Here is a 25,760-nt window from a genome sequence, read left to right as displayed (position 1 = left end):
TAACAGTTTCACATGGAGGTCAAATATTCTCAGTCACTGAAAATCTCTCTTTCAAAGCTACATTAATCCACGTTGATGTGATAACGTTTCACAATATCGTTCTCTCAAAAAAATGATATTAATTGACAATGTCTTCTGATGCTACTAAAACCTATTGGAAAAGCGAATATCTTGTTTATGAACTGATACTAAATATTGTTTTTAAACCATTATCACACTGCTCATCCCATACACACAGAAATATTACAGAGACATACGTGTATACACACACACTGAGGGATGGTTCGGTGAGAAACCCAAAATTCCTTTGATGCACAAGGAGACCCTTTGATGTCTGAGGTGGGACCAGAAGGCTCTTTGTGTATTTGGGATGAATAGTCACATCTGAAGAAGGGAAACGCTGCAAAAGTAACACCCCAGTTCTAGTAAAGGATGTTGTTCTCCTGTCAGATTGGTGGTGTATGAGGCCTATCCTATAGAGCGGTCTTTGATGTAAGAGCGTTTATGAGAAATCGATGTATTGTGAGTCGACTCTGCAGAACATTAAAGGTTACAATGCAAACAACTGAAGCCATTTTACCACAGCAAACCAGTCCAGGCAGTTCTTGGCCATCAGACGCACAGCCCAGGAAGACTCCTTCACAAAACTGTTAAAGGATTCATACCCAGAATGGAATAATGAGGGGTCCAAGGCATGAACATGGCAGATCATGGGGCACACAGCATAGAGCAAGAAGACTGAAATGTGGAACACTCTGTTCCCCAACTTCTGAGCTCCGAGTACATATTCCCATCCCATGAACCTAGAGACACCACTGAACTATTACATAACAAAGAAGGCCGTGAGGTTGATACTCAATGCGATTTATCCAGGAAGGAACTGCTCCTACCTGAGCGAGTTCACACCTGGATTTTCAGCGGCATTATCTGGATAATATGCTAGTCTAGTCTAGCTTTTTCTATTCTGCCTTTATCTAATTAATTCAAGGACGGATAACAAAACTAAGGCAATTTGTCTAGGAATTACAAAATTTAAACTAACTTGCATCGCAATAAAGTCACTAAATTAATCAAATACGTGGCACATTACCTTCTAGAATCTTGAAAACTATAACTCTTAGTTTAAACTTTAGCTTCCAAAGGCAGCCAAACCACCCTGGTGCTAATCCAGAAAGTATCAGGCAGACTAGGACAGAGCTCAGATGGAGCTTTGAATTACAGTTACCAGCCATATTGCTAATTAGGTTCCTGCCTAGACAAAATTAGGATAGCCAAAAAGGCTCTCCTAATTTTATCTGGTTACCAGATAAGTAATGCCAGAAAACCTACACCTAGGTGATATCTGATAAGTAGTTCTAGCCAAACTCATCTCTCTCCTTCTCTTCACAAATCCAACAGATTGCCAAAACCTGTCATTTCTTTCTCTACAATATCACTAAAATCAGACCCTTCCTTCCTGAGCACACTGCTAAGACCTTCATGCATACCCTCATCACCTCATCACCTCTGCTTCTCACTGACCTTCCGCTAAACCACCTCTCTCCCCTTCAATCTATTCAGAACTCTGCTGCACGCCTCATATTCAGTCAGTGTCACTATGCCCACCTTACCCGTCTCCTGAAGTCACTTCATTGGCTCCCTATCCATTTCCACATACAGTTCAAATTCCACAGCTCCTCAGTATTTCTCCTCTCTCATCTGTCCTTCCCGGACACTCTGCTCATCGGGTAGGTCTCTCTTATCTGTACCCTTCTCCTCTACAGTACAGCCAATTCCAGACTCCAACCCTTCTACTTTGCTGCAACGTCTGCCTGACTCGGTACGTCAAGTTCTGTTGCTGATAGTCTTCAAATCCAGACTCAAGTTCACTTCTTTGAAGCTGCTTCAGATCCAAATTCCCCCACCTGAGCCCTGTGTATTGATGCACCTTCTTGACCAGTTTGTCTGTCTTGACTAGATTGTAAGCTCTTCTGAGCAGGGACTGTCTCTTCTGTGTTTTGATGTACAGCTCTGCGTATGTCTAGCAGCGCTATAGAAATGATTAGTATACCTCCTTAAGGTATATTTAAACCACGTTATGGTGGTTCTGCACTGAAATTCATATTTTAGGTATGAAAACAGAGGTAATGAACTGATTTACCTAACTGTACAGCTCATTACCTATAAGTTAACATTGCAGCAGCGCAATGATACCGGTGGAAAATTTAGGAATTAAATTATTTGCATTATTTGCTGTGATTTTTTTTGATGTGCAACACACTGTTTGTACATTGGCTGTCTGAATTAGATTTTTGAGAATGCATTTCTTTCTATATGAATTGATCTTTAAAGAGAACTAACAGAGTCAAAGCCTGAAATAATTTGTTTAACTTTGCACCAACATAAAAACCCCTGATATCTGCAGCATCATAGAGAAACAAGTTACATCATGTCCACTTCCAGCAATGAAAGGTTTCACATGTGCATCGCTCAAATCCCCCTTCTTTTGTCTGGGCACAAAACCAGGATGCAGAATGATGACCCTGAACAGCAAGGACGACAAATGTCCGTAAATGCATTACTCAGGAAGACCTGCCTCAGCACAACGTTTAAAAGAATATCTAATGAGTGCTGGATTGCTGGTGAAGGATAAAACTTTGGAGGAGTCAAAGTAATAATGCACTAAACTTTGGTGTATACATGGCAGTGGATAAGCTGCTGATTTAGTACAAGGTTGAGATTCAATAGGGTTATACTTCCAGCTTTGAAGTTAAGCTTCTAAACTGGCCTCTGAAAATTCACTAGGGCTGAGAGTCTAAACCAGGGGTAGGCAATTCTGGTCCTTGAGAGCCAAAGGCAGGTCTGGTTTTCAGGATATCCACAATAAATATGCATGAGATAGATTTGCATCTCAAGAAGACAGTGCATGCAGATCCATCTCATTGTGGATATCCTGAAAACCTGACCTGGCTCCGGCTCTCGAGGACCGGAATTGCCTACCCTCGTCTAAACAAGTGTTTGAAAGTTCTTTGTGATTCTTGAAATTACTGTATAGCTCTTTTATCAAAACACGTTAGAGGTCTTTTATCACCAACCACTGCGGTAAAAGCTCTGACACTCATAAGATTTGATAAAAGGGGGCTTAATCAGCACCGATAACAAGAAATTAACACTAATTAAAATGAATTGGGTGGTAGGCGTTCAGTCCAAAGCAACTATAAGAAAGTAGGCATGGTTAGAGGCAGATCGTGGGATCAGGCGCTGGTATTTAGGCCAAGAAACCCCTGGGTGTATCTAAGTCCACTTTGGGCATGATTCCATAAAGAGCGCCAACTGAAGATTGACAGTGCATGTTCCTTGTGAACCGCTTAGGTTTAAGCGGAGTATAATTTTTGGGCAGACTGGATGGACCATTCGGGTCTTTATCTGCCGTCATCTACTATGTTACTATGTTAAATAAATAAATAGATCCCTAGTATGTGCTGAGTTAGGATAAAAACTTGTATCAGGGATTCAAGACAAAGTTGGACAAGTTCCTGCTAAATTGGAACGCACGAAGGCGAGGCTGGACTCATTTAGAGCACTGGTCTTTGACCTGGGGGCCGCCATGTGAACGGACCGCTGGTCTGACCCAGCAGCGGCAGTTCTTATGACAAATTGTAACCTGTCAACTGTATTTATTTTTGAAAATGTATAAATTGCTTAAATCTAAGCGATGTACAAAAACATTTACATCCACAATTTCAAACACAAACATTGCAAAATGCAGTAAACAAATGTCATTCTCCCCCACAAAATTTCCTTAACACAGAATTATTCTAATCTAAAACAAATAATAACCTCAGAGTTAGAGAAAGGCGTCTACAAACAATTGCGTTTTTAACTATATCTTGAATGGCATACGATCTCATTAGGCCTGGAATTGAATTCCAGAAATTCTTAACTGCAACTGAAAAAAATAGATAGTCTAGATTTTACATTTTCTTTTAAACTGTCAGTCTGTCACCCGTCCTGGGTTCTTTGGGGAGGACAGAATAGAAAACAAGTGAAATAAAGAAATAACCCTCTCCTTTACAGAGCCACACTAGCGTTTTGAGCTCTGACCGTCGTGAAAACAGCTCCAATGCTCATAGAATTCCTTTGAGCGTCCAAACTGTTACCACCATGCCAGACGGTAAAAACGCTAGTGTGGCTTTGTAAAGGAGGGGATAAATAAATAAATAAAGAGCCTATAAACCTACTGAAATGGCAAAATTCCTCATCCTGATCTAATCAAATGATTCTCCAGCAAAATCAATTCCATATGAAGCCCAAACATGCTCAGCACCTACAAGATGGAAGGAAAAAGCCTCTTTGATCTCCAGCAAAGAAGTCTAACAAGCTTCAAATCATCATAGGCATAAAAAAAAAACCCTTTCCATCTGCTTCAGCAAAATTAATCCACGTAGAGATTGCATGAAAGGTATTTCTCTTCAAATCCCATGCTGCTCCTTGTGACCCTGGGCAAGTCACTTAATCCCCCTTTGCCCCAAGTGGGAGCCTGCCGGGATAGATAGGAAAAAATACTTCAGTACCTGAATGTAAACCACTTAGACTATAAGAGGTATATAAATGCTTAAATAAAAATTAAAAAAAGTCTTCTTAACTTTGCTTTTCTTCAATGCCGATTCTAACAAAATTGTCCACAGAACCCGGAAGGAGCCAAGCCAAGCGCTGGCCACCATTTAAAGTAGATTCAGCTCGTAAGATAAGTGTTTCTTGTGGACTATTAACATCTTTGGATCCATTTCCTGAAGCAGATGGAAGATTTTTTTATGCCCATGATGATTTCCCATGAGATTTTAATAATCTTTCTTTAGAATCAATTTCTGCAGCTCTTCCATCAAATTTCTTTGACTTCAACACCACCTCATTGGATGAATCTCTAAAACATTGGACTACTAATACTCAACTACTATTGGATACATTAGCACCCCTACAAACTAAAATTATCCCAGCAAGGAAATTTACTAATCCCTGGTTCACAGCAGAACTTACTCTTATTAAAAAACAATTACGATCCCTGGAACGTAAGTGGAGAAAAGACAAATCATTAGCCAACACCGAATTATTTAAAGAACATTCTAAATTTTACAAATCAAAAATAAATCATGCAAAAACAAAATTTTACTCGGCTCAAATTTTGAAAGCCACAAACTCCTCGGCCCTCTATCGAATATTAAACTCAATCTCATATTCTAGTAAGCGAAAAAGTCATGACGAGGAACCTAAACTTACTGCTCAGGAACTTTCAACATATTTTATCGATAAAATTAATAAGATTAGGTCAACTTTCACCACAAATCAACCTGTTAAATTCGACCAAGAACAAACAGAACCCAGTTCACTTTCCTCAAAATGCTCTTATTTCAAAATCCCAAATTTGACAGAGATCGAAATTCTCATCAAATCCATTAATATAAAAGGTTCCCTGGCAGACTCTATACCACCTTTTCTCCTTAAGCGTTACTTTAAGATCTTTGGTCCAGCAATCCTTACACTAGTTAGTGAAAGTTTAAAACAAAGTCTTATGCCAAAACTCTGGAAAGAATCAATTATTTGTCCTATCATTAAAGACCGAAAAATTAGTATTGAAGATATGTCAAACTATAGACCAATAGCCAACATCCCATTCCTATCAAAATTAACTGAGAAGGTGGTGTTTAATCAAATGTCAGATTTCATTGAAAAAACTAACATCTTGCACCCAAATCAGACAGGCTTTAGGCAACACCATTCCACAGAATACTCACTAGTAGGTATGACCACATCCATACAATATTTCTTGGATCACCACCAGTCAGTTCTTTTAATTTCTATAGACCTTTCAGCTGCCTTTGATACGATCGACCATGAGCTCTTACTAAATAGGCTACAATCTATTGGTGTCATAGACCAGGTCTTATCTTGGTTTCAATCCTATTTCTCTGATCGTACTTCATCTGTGTCATTTAATAACGAAACTTCTAATAATTTTACCACAACATGCCTCAAGGATCTATACTATCTCCACTTCTATTCAATATCTTTCTCGCCCCATTACTTACTCTGTGTCAATCCATCGGCTTCAATGTTTATGCTTACGCCGATGATATTCAACTATTACATCCCATAGATACCAATAACCCTTTGGACATACCAACAATAAATATGAAACTTGAAAAAATATCACAATGGCTAAATAATAATAGACTAGCACTGAATATCAATAAATCAAATATTATGCTCTTTCCCTGGAAAGATAACTTAAAACTTAACCTTCCAATTACAATCAAGGGTGTTCCGTTGCAAGAAGTCTATAACATTAAAATCTTAGGTGTTACATTTGATCATAAACTCTCTTTTCACGACCACATCAGTAATTTTATCAAATCCTCTTTCTTTAGACTCCGACAAATTCGTTCTGTTTCCCAATTTCTTTGTGCTAAGTCTCTCAAAACTCTTATCCACTCTCTCGTTATTTCCAAAATAGATTACTGTAACGCTCTGTATAACGGGATAGCTCAAAAGGAAATCAAACGTCTACAGATCATTCAAAATACGTTCATTAAACTCATTTTTAAAGCAAAGAAGTTCGACCACGTAACACCGCTTCTTAGGGAAGCCCATTGGCTTCCAGTTACACATCGGGTAACATATAAACTATGTCTGCTTACATTTAAATCTCTTCTCTTTAAAACCCCAGCTTTTATTTACAAGTTATTGATCCCAATAGAACATTAAGATCCGCTGAACAACATCTACTAACGATTCCTTCCCTTAAAATTATAAATACCCGACGACAGTTAATTTTTTCAGTTACAGCTCCCCAAACCTGGAATTCTCTCCCTAATCATTTAAGGGAAGAAACCAATATAGAAAAATTTAAAGGTAAACTGAAGAGTTTTCTCTTTAAAGATGCCTTTATAAATTAATCATTTTGTCTTTGAATCGATATCATTTTTTCTTTCCAAACTTTTATTGAAGTAAATTTAAAAGAAAAAGAAGAAAAAAAAAAAAAAGGGGTTTTATATTTTTTATATATTTTTTTTTCTTTCCCCCTTTCCTTATGTGCCCTCCTTATTTGTCTCTTTATCTTTTAAATATATTGTAATTCTTTCCCATCTCCTCCCTTATGTTTCTTGTCTTATCAAATTTGTTAATAATTTTGTCAGTCTTATTTATTGTATTATTCCCCTTACATTGTAATTTTATCAATATATTAATAGAATTTGGATTAAGCGATAAATCAAATCATTATTAAACTTGAAACTTGATTTCAAGCTCGTTAGATTTTTTTTTTCCTTCCATCACATAGGTGCTGAGCATGATTGTATTTTACATCTAATTAATTTTGCAAGAGGATCATTTGATTAGATTTTCTTTAATATATTCCTCTACAAATCTTCCTGCAGATTTTGTAGAAATTTCCTATCTTGCATTCCCTTTTCCAAGTAATATTAGTGCAGCTGCCCCCTTTCTTTAGTTTAGAACAGAGAAACTCTTCATACACATCAGAATTGCTGGTTAAAACAAATTAAAATGTACCTGGATTACACAGTTTGCAACTTTTCCATATCGTGCATAGGAAGATGTATGGCCAGTAGGAAAAAGGATGCACTGATGCCCCTGTATAAGGCTCTGGAGGCCGCACCTTCAAAAAGATCTAAAAAGGATGGAGTCGGTCCAGAGGAAGGCTACTAAAATGGTGAGTGGTCTTCATCATAAGGCATATGAGGACAGACTTAAAGATCTCAATCTGTATACTTTGTAGGAAAGGCGGAAGAGGGGAGATATGATAGAGACGTTTAAATACGTACGTGATTTAAATGCACATGAGTTAGGTATCTTTCATTTGAAAGGAAACTCTGAAATCAGAGGGCATAGGATGAAGTTAAGAGGTGACAGGCTCCGGAGTAATCTGAGGAAATACTTTTTTACGGAAAGGGTGTTAGATGCGTGGAATAGTCTCCCGGAAGAGGTGGTGGAGACAGAGACTGTGTCTGAATTCAAGAGGGCCTGAGAGAGGCACGAGAGATCTCTCGGGGAGAGAAAGCGATAATGGTTACTGCGAATGAGCAGACTGGATGGGCTGTTTGGTCTTTATCTGCCATCATGTTTCTATGTTACTTAACACTTTCGTTAGAATATGCTCCGGCTTTTTCCCCGCATAAGTGATAGCCTTACCTCTGCCTCCTTGGGCACTGGTATGGCCCTGCAAAGGCGAGTGACCATGGTGCAGCATTTCAGACGAGCTCGGCCTTGCGCAGTCCAGCATTATGACGGTGGAACCTCAGAGATAAAGTCTTAGAAAACTGACATGACGTTATCATGCTATTGTTGAAGGAATAAGACTTGCACATAATACCTGCCAACCTATTACAATGTATGATACGTCAATCCAGAAGATATTACAAACACGTTTTGGGGAACAAAATAAATACCTTTTGATTCAAATCTATTTTGCTTGGAGCTTAGTGTGTACAAAATTCCAGGGATGGGTGGGATATTTGGGTACAACCGTTCAAGCAGAGTGGAACCATTTTAGTTACTGTGGGTGGAGGTGGGTAGTATCTTTTCACACATCCAACATTTTTACAATAAATGTCAAAAAGATGAGATCAGCATGAATATCCTTTTGTAAAGTGCATTATCATGAAAAAGCAGAGCACAAGGCCTGGTGAAAAACTATTTTCCTGAATAACAAATTATTGGCTTTACCGATAACTCTCAGAAAGGAAGAATTGTTGAAGACTTTTCCATAGCATTTGAAGGCATTCTATGTTCAAAAGGCTTTCCTTAGAGAATCGGCTGTCTTTTTATCCATTGTTGGGATTTCCCTGGTTGTACAGTTCTCTTTTCTGTGAACCGCCTAGAACTGCGATGGTGTGGCGGTGTACAAGAATAAAGTTATTATTGGTAAGGACATGACATTGTGATCAAAGATGTCGTAATGAAGATGTGATTGGTTTTGTTATCTTGTATAGTTTGAATCGTTTCTATTTTTCTAATGGAGTTCTTTTCTGTCTTTAATTTTGTTTTAAATTGTTTTGTAAACCGCTTGATCTTTTCAATTTAGCTAAGTGGTATATAGTGTTTTAATAAATAGAAATACAAAATTACCTTAACTGTAACTGTTTTGGTGGCTTGCTCAGAGAGACAGTATATGAAACACAATAAATATGGACAAAATTATCCCCCTCTTTTACGAACACACAGCGCGGGTTTTAGTGCTGACGGCAGCGGTAACTGCTCCGACGCTCCTAGGAATTCTACAAGCGTCGGAGCAAAGAGGGGGGAGGGGTATGGTATTTAAATGCAATCTTTCAACATAATTTGTTCTCTTGGAAACAAATCCTAAATTTCTTGCAAAAACCATGTGGTCCTAATTGAGATAGACAACGAATACAATGAGGCCCTTGGAGACACAGTGCTGGCAGCGTTTTCTACATAATACAGTTGGCCCCTTTTGGTTCAGTCTCAAACACCTGAGCAAGATTTGAACACTGCAGGTGAGATCAGTAAGAATTGTCCTTTCTTCTCTGATCTTTCATTTACAAACACTTCTATGAAGTTTCTCGATATTTTCATTGACATAAAGGCAGCAGCCTGTACAGTTCCCACGCCCTCGTCATCTTCTGATTTGAATGTTTTTGCCTCCCATGTGTTGTGGGATCAAGGTCAGTCCAGGGAAATACAGCATAAGCCACATTCAAAAGCCCTTATAAGATATACAAACTCCAACCAGCTCTGCCCCGGAAATACTGATTTTGTACACATTAATAAGCAGCCATGGGAGATCTCCCTGCAGTGTAAGGTCATGCATGTAGGAAAAAAGAACCCGATGTTCAGCTACAAAATGGGGGGATCACTGCTGGGGGTAAGTAACCTTGAAAGAGACCTGGGAGTAATGGTTGATACAACACTGAAGGCATCGGCACAATGCGCCATAGCCTCAAGGAAAGCAAACAAAATGCTTGGAATCATTAAGAAGGGCATCACGGCCAGGACAAAGGAAGTCATCCTGCCACTTTATCGCGCAATGGTGCGCCCACATCTGGAGTACTGTGTCCAGTATTGGTCACCGCACCTCAAGAAAGACATGGCAGTACTCGAGGGAGTCCAGAGAAGAGCAACTAAACTGATAAAGGGTATGGAAAACCTCTCATATACTGGCAGACTAAAAAAGCTGGGGCTATTCTCCCTTGAGAAGCGGAGACTTAGAGGAGACATGATAGAAACCTTCAAGATCCTGAAAGGCATAGAAAAAGTGGACAGGGACAGATTTTTCAGATTATGGGGAAGCACAAGTACAAGGGGCACTCAGAGAAATTGAAAGGAGACAGGTTTAGAACAAACACTAGGAAGTACTTTTTCACCCAAAGGGTGGTGGATATGTGGAACGCACTTCCAGAAGCTGTGATAGGCCAGAACAAGTTACATGGCTTCAAAGAAGGTTTGGATAGGTTCCTAGAGAACAAGGGAATTGAGGGGTACAGATAAGAATTAAGGATAGGGATAGGAGTAGAGATAGATTATAAAAATAGTCAAGGACCACTGCTCAGGCAATGGGCCTGATGGGCCGCCGTGGGAGCGGACCGCTGGGCGAGATGGATCTCTGGTCTGACTCAGCGGAGGCAACTTCTTATTTCTTATGTTCTTATATACAGTATGGTGGTATATTTTGCATAGCCAGTGTTTCCACATAGGAAGCTTTTTCAACTTATATTCCAGAAGTAGGTACCTAAAAAAGTAATGTAAGTAACAGTAATGCAATCTATATATATGCGTGATCATTCAAAATCTAGCTGTAAAAATCCTATAGAAGGCTAAAAAATTTGATCGTGTCACTCTCCTACTAAAAGACGCTCCTTGGCTTCCTAGATCTCATCGTATAAACATTCAAAATAGAACATTCTCCGGCATTTATTGATAGATTGTTACTTCCCTATTCTATTTCTAGACCACTTCGTTGCTCTCAACAAAACCTCCTTACAATCCCTTCACTCCGTCATATAATTTACGACGCCATGCATAAACCATTTTCTCAGTCGCTGCATCAACTTTATGGAATGCCCTACCCAACTCTCTCAGACAAGACAATTGTGTATCCAAATTTAAATCAAATCTTAAAAATTCATGTGATATATAAGCCAACTTTGACCGACTGCTAACCTGAAACAATTTCTTTAACCCTTTCCCTCTTACTTTCTTTTACCCCTTATGTATCACGTTGCAGTTCTTTGTCGTTCGTATCTATCTTTGTCTTTGAATACCTTCTAACCTCTATATTTATTTTATCTTTGTTTGTAAATCACTTAGACTTAATGATAGGCAGTCTATCAAATTGAAATAAACTTGAATCCTGCAGAATACACAATTATTCATGGCTGTCACTAATGAAGGCCGATTAAGAAAGGTCGGTGAAAGGAACCACGTTGATCAAAATTTGGGAAAAATGAAAAAAGCTCAAATGGTGGATTTGAATGCAGGCCCGTTTTGACGATCTCCTGAAGAAGCTCAGTTGTGAGTGAAACGGAGATGCTCCGTAAAGCTGGGCACCACCTATGAAATCTAAAATACTGGGTCATCCAATCACCTTTATTGGGAGTCGTTGGCATCTATGCTGAATAAGCTAAGTACATAGAAACACTGAAAGCCTTTGGAACCCATAAGTAGTGGCTACATCATTATTGTTCAGCCTTAAAAATAAGATGGTGATTGGGATCATGAAAGAAGGACTAATACTCTATAAAAAATAAATAGAAAGATATAGCCAGTATAGGGGGATATATATTACAAAAAGAACCAATGACAGCCCGCAATAGACAGTTCTTAACATCAAACTGCTGCGAGCACTTGAGGTTTCTATATCAACATTTAATACATATGACCTATGGTATATTAATGATTTCTATTATTACATAAAGAGTTAGCCGAATGTAAAGATTAGAAATAAAAAGAAAAAATGAAGAAAGTATTTCTCTAATTCATCAATTTTCATGGGGGAAGTTTGTCACTAGTGAAGACACATACAGGTGGCCCTTTTAGAAGGATTGAATATTTTCTGGCTAAATCTGTTGCAAAATCTTTTGTAACGGCATCCCCTAACCGGTGGAAAATCAAGTATTGTTGAAATTCATAAAAACGTCAAGAACTAGAGAAATTAAAATGTTCAACTAAATACCCTGGAGCCCTGGAAAGTTGTGCACATAGATTTGTAAATTCAGTATTTGGACATCTTTCTCCTCTCCCCTCACCAATTTACCCCTCCATGATTTTAATCATAAATTAATAAGAAATTCATTTAAGATGCAACTAGATTTTTCTCAAAGTTTATTTTTAAACAATATTAAAAAAAAAAAACACTTCAACTATTTTTCAAGATTTGGGCTACCGTGCAGTTGTCAATTGGCCTACGATGAAAAAGGTCAGTCACGGCCACCGCCCATAGACCCTTCCTCACCAAACGTTTTCCATGGTTACTCCACATGGTGCCCTTCTCTTCAGATTCACATCCTTATCAAACGCATGCGGAGTGTGTTGCTCGAGAGGACGACAAAAACAGAAGCTGGCAACCTCCATGTCAATCTGGTGCTTTGGCAGCAAAAAATTGCTTTGTATTCCAAAACGGAGATCAGACAAAGTCACAGGAACACTCAGTACTCCACGCTCAGTGCCACACTGTTTCCCGCCAAACTTATATGATCATATAACATCGCAAACTGGTTGTCTGTTGAGGCACAAACCCTTTTTAAATAGGGATGTGTTTATTACAAGGTAGCAATGGGTTTGGTTCCTTCCCACTTGACAGATCCGTTTTGTTACTCTTCTCTACACTGTGTTCATAGTACCAAAGCTTTTCTTGTTTTTCCACCAGGTACAAAAGACACCATAACAGAACTCTCTCTCTCCAGGTTGCATTATGGGACATAGATTTTAAACGGTTGTTATTAGTCTGTCTCTTATCTTCATTATAGAAAGCAATTGAAAACTTTTGTGTTTTCAAAGTTCTTCAGTTCTTAAAAACTCTCTTGCTGACATTCTGAATTATGTATTATAGCTAATCTTTTGTAAACCGCATTGAACTCTCTGGTACTAGTTGTCTAGAAATAAATTCTTACGTTATATTATCCAACCAAACACACAGTCTTTTCATGTCACTTCCCCAGTCTCCAGCAAACCACACGTATGTCACATACCATATCAACTTAATTTTCATCACATTTCACATAACACACCTTGAACTTGGTTTACCAAGAGCCCAACATTTTAAAAAAAGCCGCGCTCTGACATATATGCTCCTAAATTATGCTCTTCAATTTTTTTCTGGTTTCAGCTGAAATTTATTTTAATTTAGGAGCTTAAAAGTTATGCTTATATATGTAGTACAGCCATTCATTTGCCTACATTCATGAGACCAATTCATAAGCTTAGTGATGAAAATCAGCGCTAAGTTCCTAAAGTTTTCCCCTCAAAGAATATTTGAGCTCTGTAACTCGTTGCCGGAGGATGTGGTAACAGTGGTTAGCACAGCTGGGTTTAAGAAAGGTTTGGACAAATTCCTGGAGGAAAAGTCCATAATCGGCTATTGAGATTGACATGGGGGAAGCCACAGCTTGCCCTGGGATCGGTAGCAAGGAATGTTGCTACTCTTTGGGATTCTGCCAGGTACTTGTGACCTGGACTGGTCACTTGGAAACAGGATACTAGGATTGATGGACTATTGGTCTGACTCAGTATAGCTATTCTTATGTTCTTATCACATAAATTATGAATCATCTTAGAAAGAATACAGAAATAATTTCATTAACTCAGTGGCTGTATAATTACCATTTAGAATGGCCTCCCAGACTCCTTACGCCTTGTTCTTAAGGATTATTAAAACTGAAGGCAAGTTATAGGGCTTTCATTTCTTGTACATAAGCCCCTGGCTTCTATACTGTATATGGGGCCCACTTTTTGGCAAACTTCAATGATTCGATGCTTAACAACTAATAATGGATATTAATTAGAAGCTGGTTGCCTGAATTCCAAAGGGGCGTGGCCACGGAAAGGGCACAGGTGGGTTAGGGGGTTCCAAAAAGTTGCATGTAAAGTTATAGGACATTGGGTTTCCAAACTCAACTTGGGCAACAAGGTTTCAGTAGGCGCAAATCGGGTACCCCGAGCTGGGCACTATGTATCAGATTTGTGTTTATTTGTGGCAATATTCAAAACCCAGGCCACTCTTTGTGTGACCTTAAAGTTGCCAAACTTCATCCAAGGTCCTTCAAAGGGACACTCATGCATGGAACTGCTGAATTGCAATTCATCTATTAATTACATGCTAAGATAAGTTGAATAGTCATAAGGTGGATAAGCAGCTTTTGAGTCACATGATAAATGAAGACCAAAGTGTGACCCTTCCAGTCTGGCCAGCAGTGATTTGTCTTACTTGTGCAGATATGCCCAGTTGGGAAAATGTCTGTCAAACTCTGCTAATCACTAAAAGGAATCTTTTGCAGCATGAATGATCAGTAGCTCCAGCTCCAGTATGTAGGAAACCATGGACTGGCATGAAGCAGCCCTTGAGACAGGCACAGTACCGCATTAGCAAAATGTTCCACTCTTTACAACCCTATTTTACAAGAGAATGGATGCTATGAGCCTGAACATTGACATCCTACGCTCTGGAAATGTAAGGTTACACAAAGGGCAAGACCTTGAACATAAAGGTGAATATGTACACCCCTCTCCCCCCCCCTGTGAAAGAAGCAAGAGAGTTAACGAAGTCTCGTCTTGCATGCCCCTTCCAGCAGAGCTATTGTTATCTGAGTAGGATGGAAGCAAGCAATTTGCAAATGAGCTTCATCCTACCTCTCTTTAACAAATCTAATCATTGTAATGAGATAATTGCAACTGAGATTGAAGCAAAGTTCTCCCTTTGCAAAAGTCTGCAATGTATAAAAGCTTCATATACCATCCTACCAGATCCAGCTTGATGGCAAATGCTTTCACCTCCATCACAGTTTAAAATCTATGCTGAGCCAGACAGATGAAATATCAACCAACCCATTGCTGACGACTCCAGAACAGAGGCCCCTACCTTCCTGGCTTCTTACACCTGGCTGAGTAATGAAATGGTCAGTCGCTTGAACAGTTCAAGGCAACTGATGAACTGACTTATGTAGTTCTAGGTCAGCCAACTCATGTCCTGCGAGAGCTGCAGTCCCTGGCAAGGGCCCCTATCAACCTGAAGGCTTCCTATGTGTGGGAACTCTTCTGCTCATTTCTAGGAATGAGCTTGTTCATGGTCCCTCTAATTTGTTTCACACTGCTTTGGATGGTCATGTTGGCAGGATCCTTCCTCCATGTGGGGTTAATATGTTCAGTGCAACACAAATCCTTGATCTACCTAGAGTCATAAAGTTGGAGGTATCCAGAAAGAATTTTCAAATCTTTAAACACCAAAGTATCCTCAAGAAGATAATAAGATTCTGTTTGGATATTTTAACAAGAAATTGAACTATTTATGGTTATAGAAACACGATGGTAGATAATGGCCAAATGGCCCTTCCGCAGTAACCATTATCTCTTCCTCTCTCTAAGAGATCCCATGTGCTTAACCCAGGCTTTCTTGAAATATTGGTATAAGTCAACCAGATTTGCAACTATTCCACTCAAGGAAATAAAAGTGAAATAGATTGAAGGGCGATTTCAAGTGACAGAATCTGAGGAATGTCTGTTTCTTTTGTAGTGAGATGCACTGGAAGAAGCTGAGAGATACTCATAGCTATCAATTCACTGCATTAAACCCTCTGTAAGATGTGAGAAAACCACAGACAATTAGAGAACTGTGTGGTCAGATCAAATTCCATTTCCCACAGCATAACATCCTACAAAAATATGGCAGTGAGATTACAAATGTAATGCATAAAGGAACAAACAACGCAGCTTACAAACTCAATATTGTAAATGACCACCTAATCAGATGGAAGAAGCTTTTAAACTAATACTTTGCATTCATGCATCAGGTTTCCAGTGACAATGCAAGAAACAAAACAGTCAAGGCGCCCTAAATAAGGCCAGGGCTCGGGATATTTCTGAGGTCAGCAGAGCAGCCTCTGAGAATTTGTAACTAGAGCCTCATTCTGACTGGGCTCAAATGGGGAGAAGAAAGCAGGAACGACCAGCCATGAAAAAGCCTTTTCTTTTCTGAAACTATCTCGGGCCAGAGCTGTCTGGTGCTAATGAAAGACTCGTTTCATTTTCAGCTTAATTATGCATTAATTTCCTTAGCAACACTGGCTTCAAGATTTAAATGAGCAAATTAGGCTTCAAAAAGAATCTCAGCAGCATCTTGATCCACTGAAGGTCAAATAAAATTAATGACATCTTGTTCCTACTGAACTCAACAAAGAGACAATGTACAGCCCCCCAGTCCAGCAAGATATCCCATGCACAGGGCTTATTCTGGAAAGATCTGTCCACACAGCTCTTCTGCTATACCCAAGTAGTTTCCCAATAGAGAATGACACGGTGACAAAATTCATCACCGTTCCCGTCCCTGCAGATAACCGCGGGAAATAATCCTATGTCATTTTTTAGCGTCTATTTCAGCCTCAGTCCTTCTATACCAGCATTCTTCAAAATAAAGCTTGCGGGTCAGTGGTTGTGGCCATTCATACTCTGATTCTTCCCTCTCTCCTTAAAGAATGACATGAAGATGGCTTCCCGCGGTTATCCGCAGGGACGGGAACGGTGATGAATTTTGTCATTCTCTAGTTTCCCAACTAGCAAAGAAGTCTCGAATAGCACACGGCAAGGAGTTATCAGTATTAGAAACAAAGAATAGATGAATTTAACAGAAAGGTTAACAATGGAACTTTGGAAAAGGGCGGAGAATTCATGGCCAACAATATGATTTTAATTTCTCAAAGTCTACTAACCATCTACTGAATCTAAAAAAAAAAAAAAAAAAAGACTCATGCAAGCAGGGCTGTTGGAAGGAGTAGGCAAGACAAGCACCCACTTGGGGCAGAAGATTTCCATTCGCCCAATACAGGAGCAATGATTACATTTGCTTTGGCATTCTTCTGCACGAAATTCTAAGAAAATTCTGTCAGGCAATTAAAATGCAGAGCATGCACTGCCCTGATTTGCCATAAGAGCTTCTGCTGGGTCTAGGACAGGGGTAGGCAACTCCGGTCCTCGAGAGCCGGAGCCAGGTCAGGTTTCCAGGATCTCCACAATAAATATGCATGAGATAGATTTGCATCTCATGGAGACAATGCATGCAAATCCATCTCATACATACTCATTGTGGATATCCTGAAAACCTGACCTGGCTCCTGCTCTCGAGGACCAGAATTGACTACCCCTGGTCTAGGACACTCGTATCTAACGCCTCCTTCTTAGAAACCAGTATCTCTTCCAATAAACGGTCCTGGGAACATCATACTGGGCCTTGTTACTGCCTCAGCACAGGCTCCGCAAGCTAAGGACTATAATGCATAACAAAACTATGGAACAATGGAACATTTTAATTTTTAATCAGCCTGTTGTTTGGATTCCTTTCACATTTCATAGGTATACAGGGCAGAATTGCTATGCGATACTGGCCTGAATTGGCCTGAAGCCCTTAGTAGTAGTAACATAGGGCTAGATTCACTAAGGCAACGGATCAGATCCTATCCGTGGCCAGGGGGCTGATTCACGAAGCGCCTCATTTTGGAATCATGCCCCCAACCGACCACACGGATCGCACTCTAGTGATCTCGATGCATGCGCCCGGCAAAGCTGGGAAAAAAACTTTTCATTTTTGTTTTTTACTTTTTCACAAGCCCGTGGTTTTAACCCGCGGTTAAAACCACGAGCTCGCACTGCGGGGAAGGCAAGGAGAGTTGGGGCGGAGATCGGGGCAGAGAGCAGGAGATGCAGTTGGAAAGGACGTGAGCGACTGGTCCCCAGCAGTCACTTGTTTCTTGATTGGCCAGCCCAGTCGCTGTTCCAGTTTTTTGTTAGTGAATCGCTGCCTGCCTACCTTACATGCCGTTTCCACTCATTTGCATGCGCGGATTGGATTGGATTGGATGATCGGCCACAAGGTTAATGAATTGGATCGCAAAGTGGTCGGTGTCCTTAGTGAATCTAGCCCATAGTAAAGACCTGCGTGGCCCAATGACATTCATTCTCAATCCAAGAACATTATTTACAACCTCTTTCTCACTAAGTTCCACGTTAAGATGTCTTCCCCTCCCTCGCTGAGACATATAGCACTTATATTCATAACATACAATATGCATGTGGCATAAAATACACGTACTTGAATCCCGATCCGTCCTTGCCATTTTCAGGGTTCAGCCTGTAAAAATCTGCCTGACACTGGCCCAGTTTCCCAGCTACTGGAATTGCCATCAGAGTCCTCTCCAGTCCATCCTGATCCGTCCGGCACTGGGCCTCACTTCCCCACCGCTGGAATCGCCATCTAAGTGCTGCCCCTGTCCATCATAAAGAGACGTGTTAAGTTTCATTTTGATATCCTCTTCTTTCTATGGAAGGATCCTTCGTGTCTGTCCCTCTCCGTGAAAAAGTAGCTCCCGTCATTGCTCCTATGTTTACCACCTTTCAGTATCAACTTACGTCCTTCTCAGCTCTGGAAAACATTTGTTTGCAGATTAATACAATTCATGTATTTAAATGTCTGTATCATATCTCCTCTATCCCTTCTTCCCTCTGGGGTATACAAGTCTCTTCTCATATGTCTCTTGGTGAAATCCTGATATCATTTTTGTCTCATTCTGAGTTTTCTAGTAAAAAATAATAATAATAATTCCTTTACAGCTAGTGCTTTGGACGTATGCATTCCACAGTAAAACAGCAGTAACACTTAGGTACCTAATGACTAATCATAAGCAGACTAGGCATGTGCCTAGAGCAGCGTCTGTGATGCACCAAAGAGTAGCCGCAGTCCAGGCAAAAGAGGAGTTCCTGACAACCCCACAAGGGACCCAGGAGAGAGGACGTTTTCAGACTATTCTGGAAGAGCTGATACTAGCGTGATGGTAGGGGAGCCCCTAAAGTTTGGCTAGGGCACCTAATACGCTTGCACCAGCCCTGATCTCAGGTACCTAAAGGGCAAGTTTACAAATGGTGCGAGCACTAATCTGTGTTTTTCATGCACTAGTGTCTGTTCCATAAGGTATCAACATCCAGGGGCACATGGGAGAAGCAGAGATGTGTCTCCAACTTACACATGGAACTTATTGTGCCTAGCATGGCGGGCTTAGATTTGCCTTTTGCTCTTGCCGTCATGCCTAAATGTGGGTGAACCAATGCCGACGTAGGCTAATATTCTATTGCCCAGTGCACAGATGCATTATAGTTTCAAGTTTATTTAAAATCTCTTATACCGCCTAATCAGACTTCAAGACGATGTACAAAGATGCTATATAATAAACAAAGATACCATAAAAACAGATTAAAAACTAACAGCGCAAGACAGTACCAGGGTATGTTAGTACAACAAATGGGAAAAGGGCAAGAACTACAATCTTTGGAGAAAAGAACAAAGATAAGGGAAGAAGAACAGAAGAGCACTGTTTTAGTCCTTAGAAGGGCAATTATTGTCCAAATGCATCCTGGAACAAGAAGGTTTTTAACTTGGATTTAAATTGGCTTAGTGCAGACTCTATGCGTTAAGTAATTGGGCAGCGAGTTCCAGAGGGAGGGTGTGGTGACAGCGACATCATTAGATCTCAAGGTGTTGATTAACTTTAAAGAAGGTATGGCGAGGAGATTTTGGGACATAGAGCGAAGTGATTTTGATGGGCTATAAGGGATTAAAAGTCTATCAATGAATTCTGGCTGGTTACTTGAACGGATTTGAAAGGTTAGAAGTAGGATTTTGTAGCTGATTCTATGTTCAACAGGTAGCCAGTGTGCTTTCGTGATCATACTCGCTGCGTTCTGCAAAATCTGGAGGCGTCTTATTTCCTTTTTTGTTATGCCCTTGTAAAGGGCGTTACAGTAGTCTATGCAGGAAATCACAAGAGAGTGGATCAAAGTATTCAAAGAAGCAGGTTCAAGCAGTTTTGAAAAAGAGCAAATCATTCTAAGTTGATGAAAGCATTTCTGAAGAACTGTTACTAATATGAATGTGGTAAGTAAACTTACTGCCAAAGGTAATCTCTCGTAGCTTTAAAGTGAGTTCAATTTTGATGGATAGGGACTCAAGTTTCAAGGGGGCCTGTAAAGCTAATCCATCTTTGAAAGGATCCTCCCACAAATTAAAACTATCCTTCCCCTCGCTAAAAGGCATTTCCCACACAGGAAAGCTAGGGACCTCCCTCCACTTCAAAATCACTGAGCTCTGGAACAACCTTACCTCCCCTCTTCAGAACTTGAGCTCTCTCCAAGTTTTCCGCAAACATCTGAAAACCTGGCTTTTCTCAAAAAATGTAAGTCTCCCTCCAACTTAGGAATCAAGGAAACTCTTCTATCTTGGCATCCCAAGTCCTCTAAATTTTCTTCACACTTCACTTCACCTCTAACCCTCTGTTGTAGTTCCTTCCTATTTCTCCTACTGTAAACCGCATTGAGCTCTACGAACGTGGAGATGATGCGGTATACAAACCTAAGGATTAGATTAGATTAGATATTGAGGGACAGCCTTTTTGTGTCTAACCATGTTTTAATTTTTTCCAGTTTCTGATTAATCGATGCTACTTCTTCACTCAGCATCAAAATACCTAACTTCCCCCCTATTGCCCAATGATTTTCTCCTTAATGATAATCATTTATTTACCGGTATTTACTGCAATAACCACATAGTTCACAGCAGTTTATAATAAATTTTAAAAAGTGAACACCGGGAATATACACACACATTCAATCATTACAATAGTCAATGCACTGCACATACGAAGGGGTGCTGAAGAGTTCTCAACCCAACCAAGAACAGAATAACGTGGATATAGTTCAATCAATGATCTGAAACAATGTCAAAACAGAGAATTTCATTTCTGCAAATTGGCACCTAAGGAAATAAGAGAACACGCTTTTCAGCTACAAAGGCAGAATAACGCTCAGAATTAAGGAAGTTGGTTAGTTGGGCTGAGCACTTTTCAGCACCCCCTTGTATAAGAGATTTTTCAAACAGATCAGCTTTCACCTGTCGCCTAAAAGCCAAATATGAACCGAAATCTCAAAAAAACAAAACAAAAAACAACCACTCAATAATTCCTCCCATAACTGCACTGCCTGAAAAGAAAACCATTTGTCTACATAACAACGCCTCAATCATCCTCGAGCTAACGGGAAGATAAAATTATTGGGTTTTTGTGAGCTAAAATCCCTCTACCATATAAAAGGGAGCGAGACTTAACACATGCAAGCTTAAATAATATCCTCACTCTAGTCAATGCAATTTAACACACGGTCAGTTTTATTGAATGAAAACCACAAACGCAAAGCCGTTTTCTACCCTGTTGTAAATCAGGTCCTCGGGTGCTTAACATTTTTATGAATTGCTCCAGTATTCACGGAGGCAGAAGTGCAGCTCTGGAAATAAACATGGGAAAAGGGTTCTGGACACTCAGGGTCCAAGGGACTTTTGCTGGGTTTCCAAACAGAGGCCGAGGCTGAACAATAAGATCTGGCTCTGCTTTAAAATCAGGAGTCTGAAATAATTCAGGTTGGAAATGCTGGACAGAATTGCAAAAAGAGTTTCACCAGAGGGAGAGCCTCTGGCAATCTGGAATTATTACTTACACACTGGCCAAAGGGCTCTTTGATGTACACTGATGTACTAAATTATGCAATGATTTTGCACAAGTGGGGTTCACATGCCAAAAATGCTATTTTCCACAGAAAGTCCGTTTGGGCTTCTTTGTAGTCAATGTTCACTCAAGACATTTTATGCAAATTACCTGTTAACGAGTGGCTACGGTGTAAAGCATACAAAGTGCTCGCTGAGGCAGAAGTTTGCAAAAAAAGGCAAAGAGAGAGAGAAAAAAAATGAAAGCTGTTGATTTTTTGCCAAGCAACTCACTCCTACCCTGGTGGCAGCTGACCTTGGGTTACAGGACAATCCATGTGAAGAGGCCACATGGGTTCTTTTCGACACTTTTCATCCCTGAAACACAAAGGACTCAATTCTGTAAATGCTGCCACAACCAATGCGCAATTGCAATGAGCAGCAGGATCCACACCCAATTTTGGCTGTGAGGATTTCCATCAACCTAAATTAGGTGTGGATCCCCAGACTTCTTTAATACTGCACACAAGTCCTAGAAACACTCCTCACCCACCCATCAGCACACCCCCTTTTCAGATCCATATGGAAATTTTTATGTACACACCTTTATAGAATAGCAACTACAAAGATGCACATGGTTTTAAGAAAGGTTTAGACAAGTTCCTGGAGGAAAAGTCCATAGTCTGTTATTGAGAAAAACATGGGGAAGCCACTGCTTGCATGGAATGTTGCTACTCTGGGGATTCCGCATGGAATGTTGCTACTCTTTGGGGTTCTGGAATCTTGCTACACCTTGGGTTTTGGCCAGGTACTAGGGACCTGGATTGGCCACCGTGAGAACCGGCTACTGGGCTTGATGGATCATTGGTCTGACCCAGGAAGGCTATTCTTATATTCTTATGTAAATTCCAATTGTTGACAATTAGCCCCCAATTGCCTCATTAACTCCCTCCCACCTTTTTTTTTTTTTACAAAACCATGCTAGCATTTTTATCGCTGGTCATGGCAGTAACAGCTCTGATGCTCAAAGAATTCCTTTGAGGGTCAGAGATATTACCACCAAGGGCGGGGTAAGCAATTAAACTGCGTGTCCAATTTGGACACAATCTCAAATTTTGCCCGCAATTTTTAGTACTACATAAAGAATTGGGGGGGGGGGGAGAGTGCCCAGTCATAAGACAATGGAAATACTTTCTCACGAATTGTTGATGTGCATTAAAATTAGGCAGGAGCTTGTCTCCATCTACAGCAAAATATACTCGATGGTCAGGCCAATAAATCCACCTCTAATTTGACCCTTTTTGCTGAATTGCTTCCACCAGGGAAGCTCGTCACAGTATCCAGAAACATTCTAGATCATTTAAATACAAAGACTCGAATTATCTTGGCCACATCCCTCCTCATTAAATAATACTTTTGTTTCTAAATACACAATTTCAGGAAGGAACATTTTAGAAGTAGATGATTTTCAAACAGAATGTATCTGTAATACGCTTTGAAATATTTGACATTGCGTACACATCAAATTTGAATAAACTTGAAACTTTTTAATAAACTTGCATATGCTGAGTTTCAGACTTAGGCTGGGAAGTGGATTTGTTCATGTGTACATTTCGTTGATTTAGTGCAAAGGTTGCGTTCATTGGTCCCATCAACAACAGTACATTTTCCAGCCAGACTAGCATGCTTATTAAAAGAGCTTTCATATCTTTCCAATAACACAAATAATGGCCTTTTAAGCCACAACAAGGTTCACATTAAGGGTAAGATAAAGAATTAAGACAGACATTTGAAAATTTAGATTCATATACTGGCCTAATAGCTCAGTAGCTGTATGTGGCTATACAGAAGACCAGGACTCAATTTCCAGGCCTGACTTCTACTCCCTAGACTGATAGAGCCACTAGACCAGTGATCTCAAACTCGCGGCCCGGGGGCCACATGCAGCCCACCAGGTACTATTTTGAGGACATGGGTATGTTTATCATAATCACAAAAGTAAAATAAAACAGTTTCTTGATCATACTTCTCTTTAGCCATAAATTACAATATGCAAAATTGTCATTTCTTTAATGAGACATTATGGGCCTCTTTTATTAAACTGCACTAGCAGTTTCTAGCGTGGGGAGCCACGCTGAATGGCCCGCACTGCTCCCGACGCTCACAGAATTCCTATGAGCGTCGGGAGCAGTGTAGGCCATTCAGCACGGCTCTCTGTGCTAGAAACTGCTAGCGCAGTTTAATAGAAGAGGGGGTATCTATTTTTTCTGAGGCCCTCCAAGTACCTACAAATCCAAAGGGTTTGAGTTTGAGACACTGCACTAGACGGCAACAAAGATACCAGCCAGTGGGAGAGGGAGAACCAGACCATACTCAACAGCTCCTCCAGTGGACAAATATTGAATCCAATAAATTATGAGCTGTCTTTGTAATGACATGGTAAGTGTCAACAACATATCCCAAGTCATTGTACGTCATTAACAAATGAAAACTAGCAGAATACCATGATATTTTGTGGTTTTTCATGTACTGATAACGGTGTGCACTTTTTGGAAAGAGCCTGAACTTTAAATGACACAATGGCCAAAACCTTCTGAATACAACAAAAATTGGTGATGAAGACACGGGAAACAACTCAAAATGAAAACCGACGGTCTGTGGCCCTTGGTCAATTAGAGAGGGGAGGAGAGGACAGTGGTGAATGCTCTGGCCTCTTACAACAGCTGCAAACGGAAACACAGACACAAATTAGAAAGCACAACTTTCTTTTCTTTTATTTTTCCATTGTTTTTTTCTGAGATGAGGAAGACGCCACCATCTTATCTACAGTATAGACTTTTGCATATTAAAAAGACCAAGAACTTCTTTTACAACCTGATCATAACTAAAGATGAAGTGCAAATGTGCGGATTGGAAAGAGTTACTTTAAAAACAAAGTCAGAGAAACGGCTCTGACAAGTGCAATGTAGCGTCATATCATGGATTAACATAGAACAAACCCATGTCTGAATACTTAACTGCGTCACACGCAATATTTGTACAAAAATTATTGTGCCCTGGTCCCAGGAAAAGATATTCTTATACAAGGAATCCATTGCATTTTATTTATAACTGGTAACTTCTCTGTTTAAGGACTGCATAATTCATGTTTATCACTACACTCATCAATAAATATACTCTTGAAATGTTAATTAGAAATGTAAGTATTGTAGATAACTTTCTTAAATTAAATAAACAAAAGACCAACATTGTATGGTTTGATAGCTTTGATATCTCAAGTAAGAATTTTGCTTGGAGATTCTTCACGTAGAAAATCAGTCTTAAAGTTTGGGGTGTTATCCTGGATGCAAAGCTTTCCAAGGATGACCATCTCTAGATCCCTCTAGCCTGCGATGATTTTGCAGGCTACCCTGTTACCTCACTTACCCCCTCTTTTATCAAGCTGCACTACTGAGCAGCACAGCTTTATAAAAAGGGGGGAGGGGGAGGTGGTTAGATTATTGCAATTGTCTACAAGGGTCTGCTCAGCCCAACCAAGAAGAGAATGATGTGAAGCCAAGTTATTCCACCCTTTTCTTGACAGTTTTCATTTCAATAATATGAAATGAAAAGAAAAGTCCGGAATAACTTGCAAGTTTCAGGGCTCCACATCATTCTCTTCTTGGTTGGGCTGAGAACTTTTCAGTGGCCCCTCCTATTGTGATGTCATAATGCCTCATTCCACCAATGCCTAAGAGCCAACCTCATTGGTGATGTCACAATGGCTTGGTTTCCCTATACTTGTGCCCATTTACTAGATGCATTTGCCTCATTGAAAAGAAAAGTGTGGAATAACCCGTAAGTTTCATGGCTCTAAACCATTCTCATCTTGGTTGGGCTGAGAACTTTTCAGTGGCCCCTTGAAAATCCTACTCTGGTATTAAGAGCTACATACGCCTGGATTAACACTTGTTAAATTCAGTGTTTGTTTTCGTATTTGTACAAGCTCAATTTACCTAATCCAAATTCGTTTGTTTTGTCTTTA

This window comes from Geotrypetes seraphini, chromosome 19 (genome assembly GCF_902459505.1).
Source record: "Geotrypetes seraphini chromosome 19, aGeoSer1.1, whole genome shotgun sequence".
Classification (NCBI taxonomy): domain Eukaryota; kingdom Metazoa; phylum Chordata; class Amphibia; order Gymnophiona; family Dermophiidae; genus Geotrypetes; species Geotrypetes seraphini.
This window is presented reverse-complemented; position numbering follows the sequence as displayed.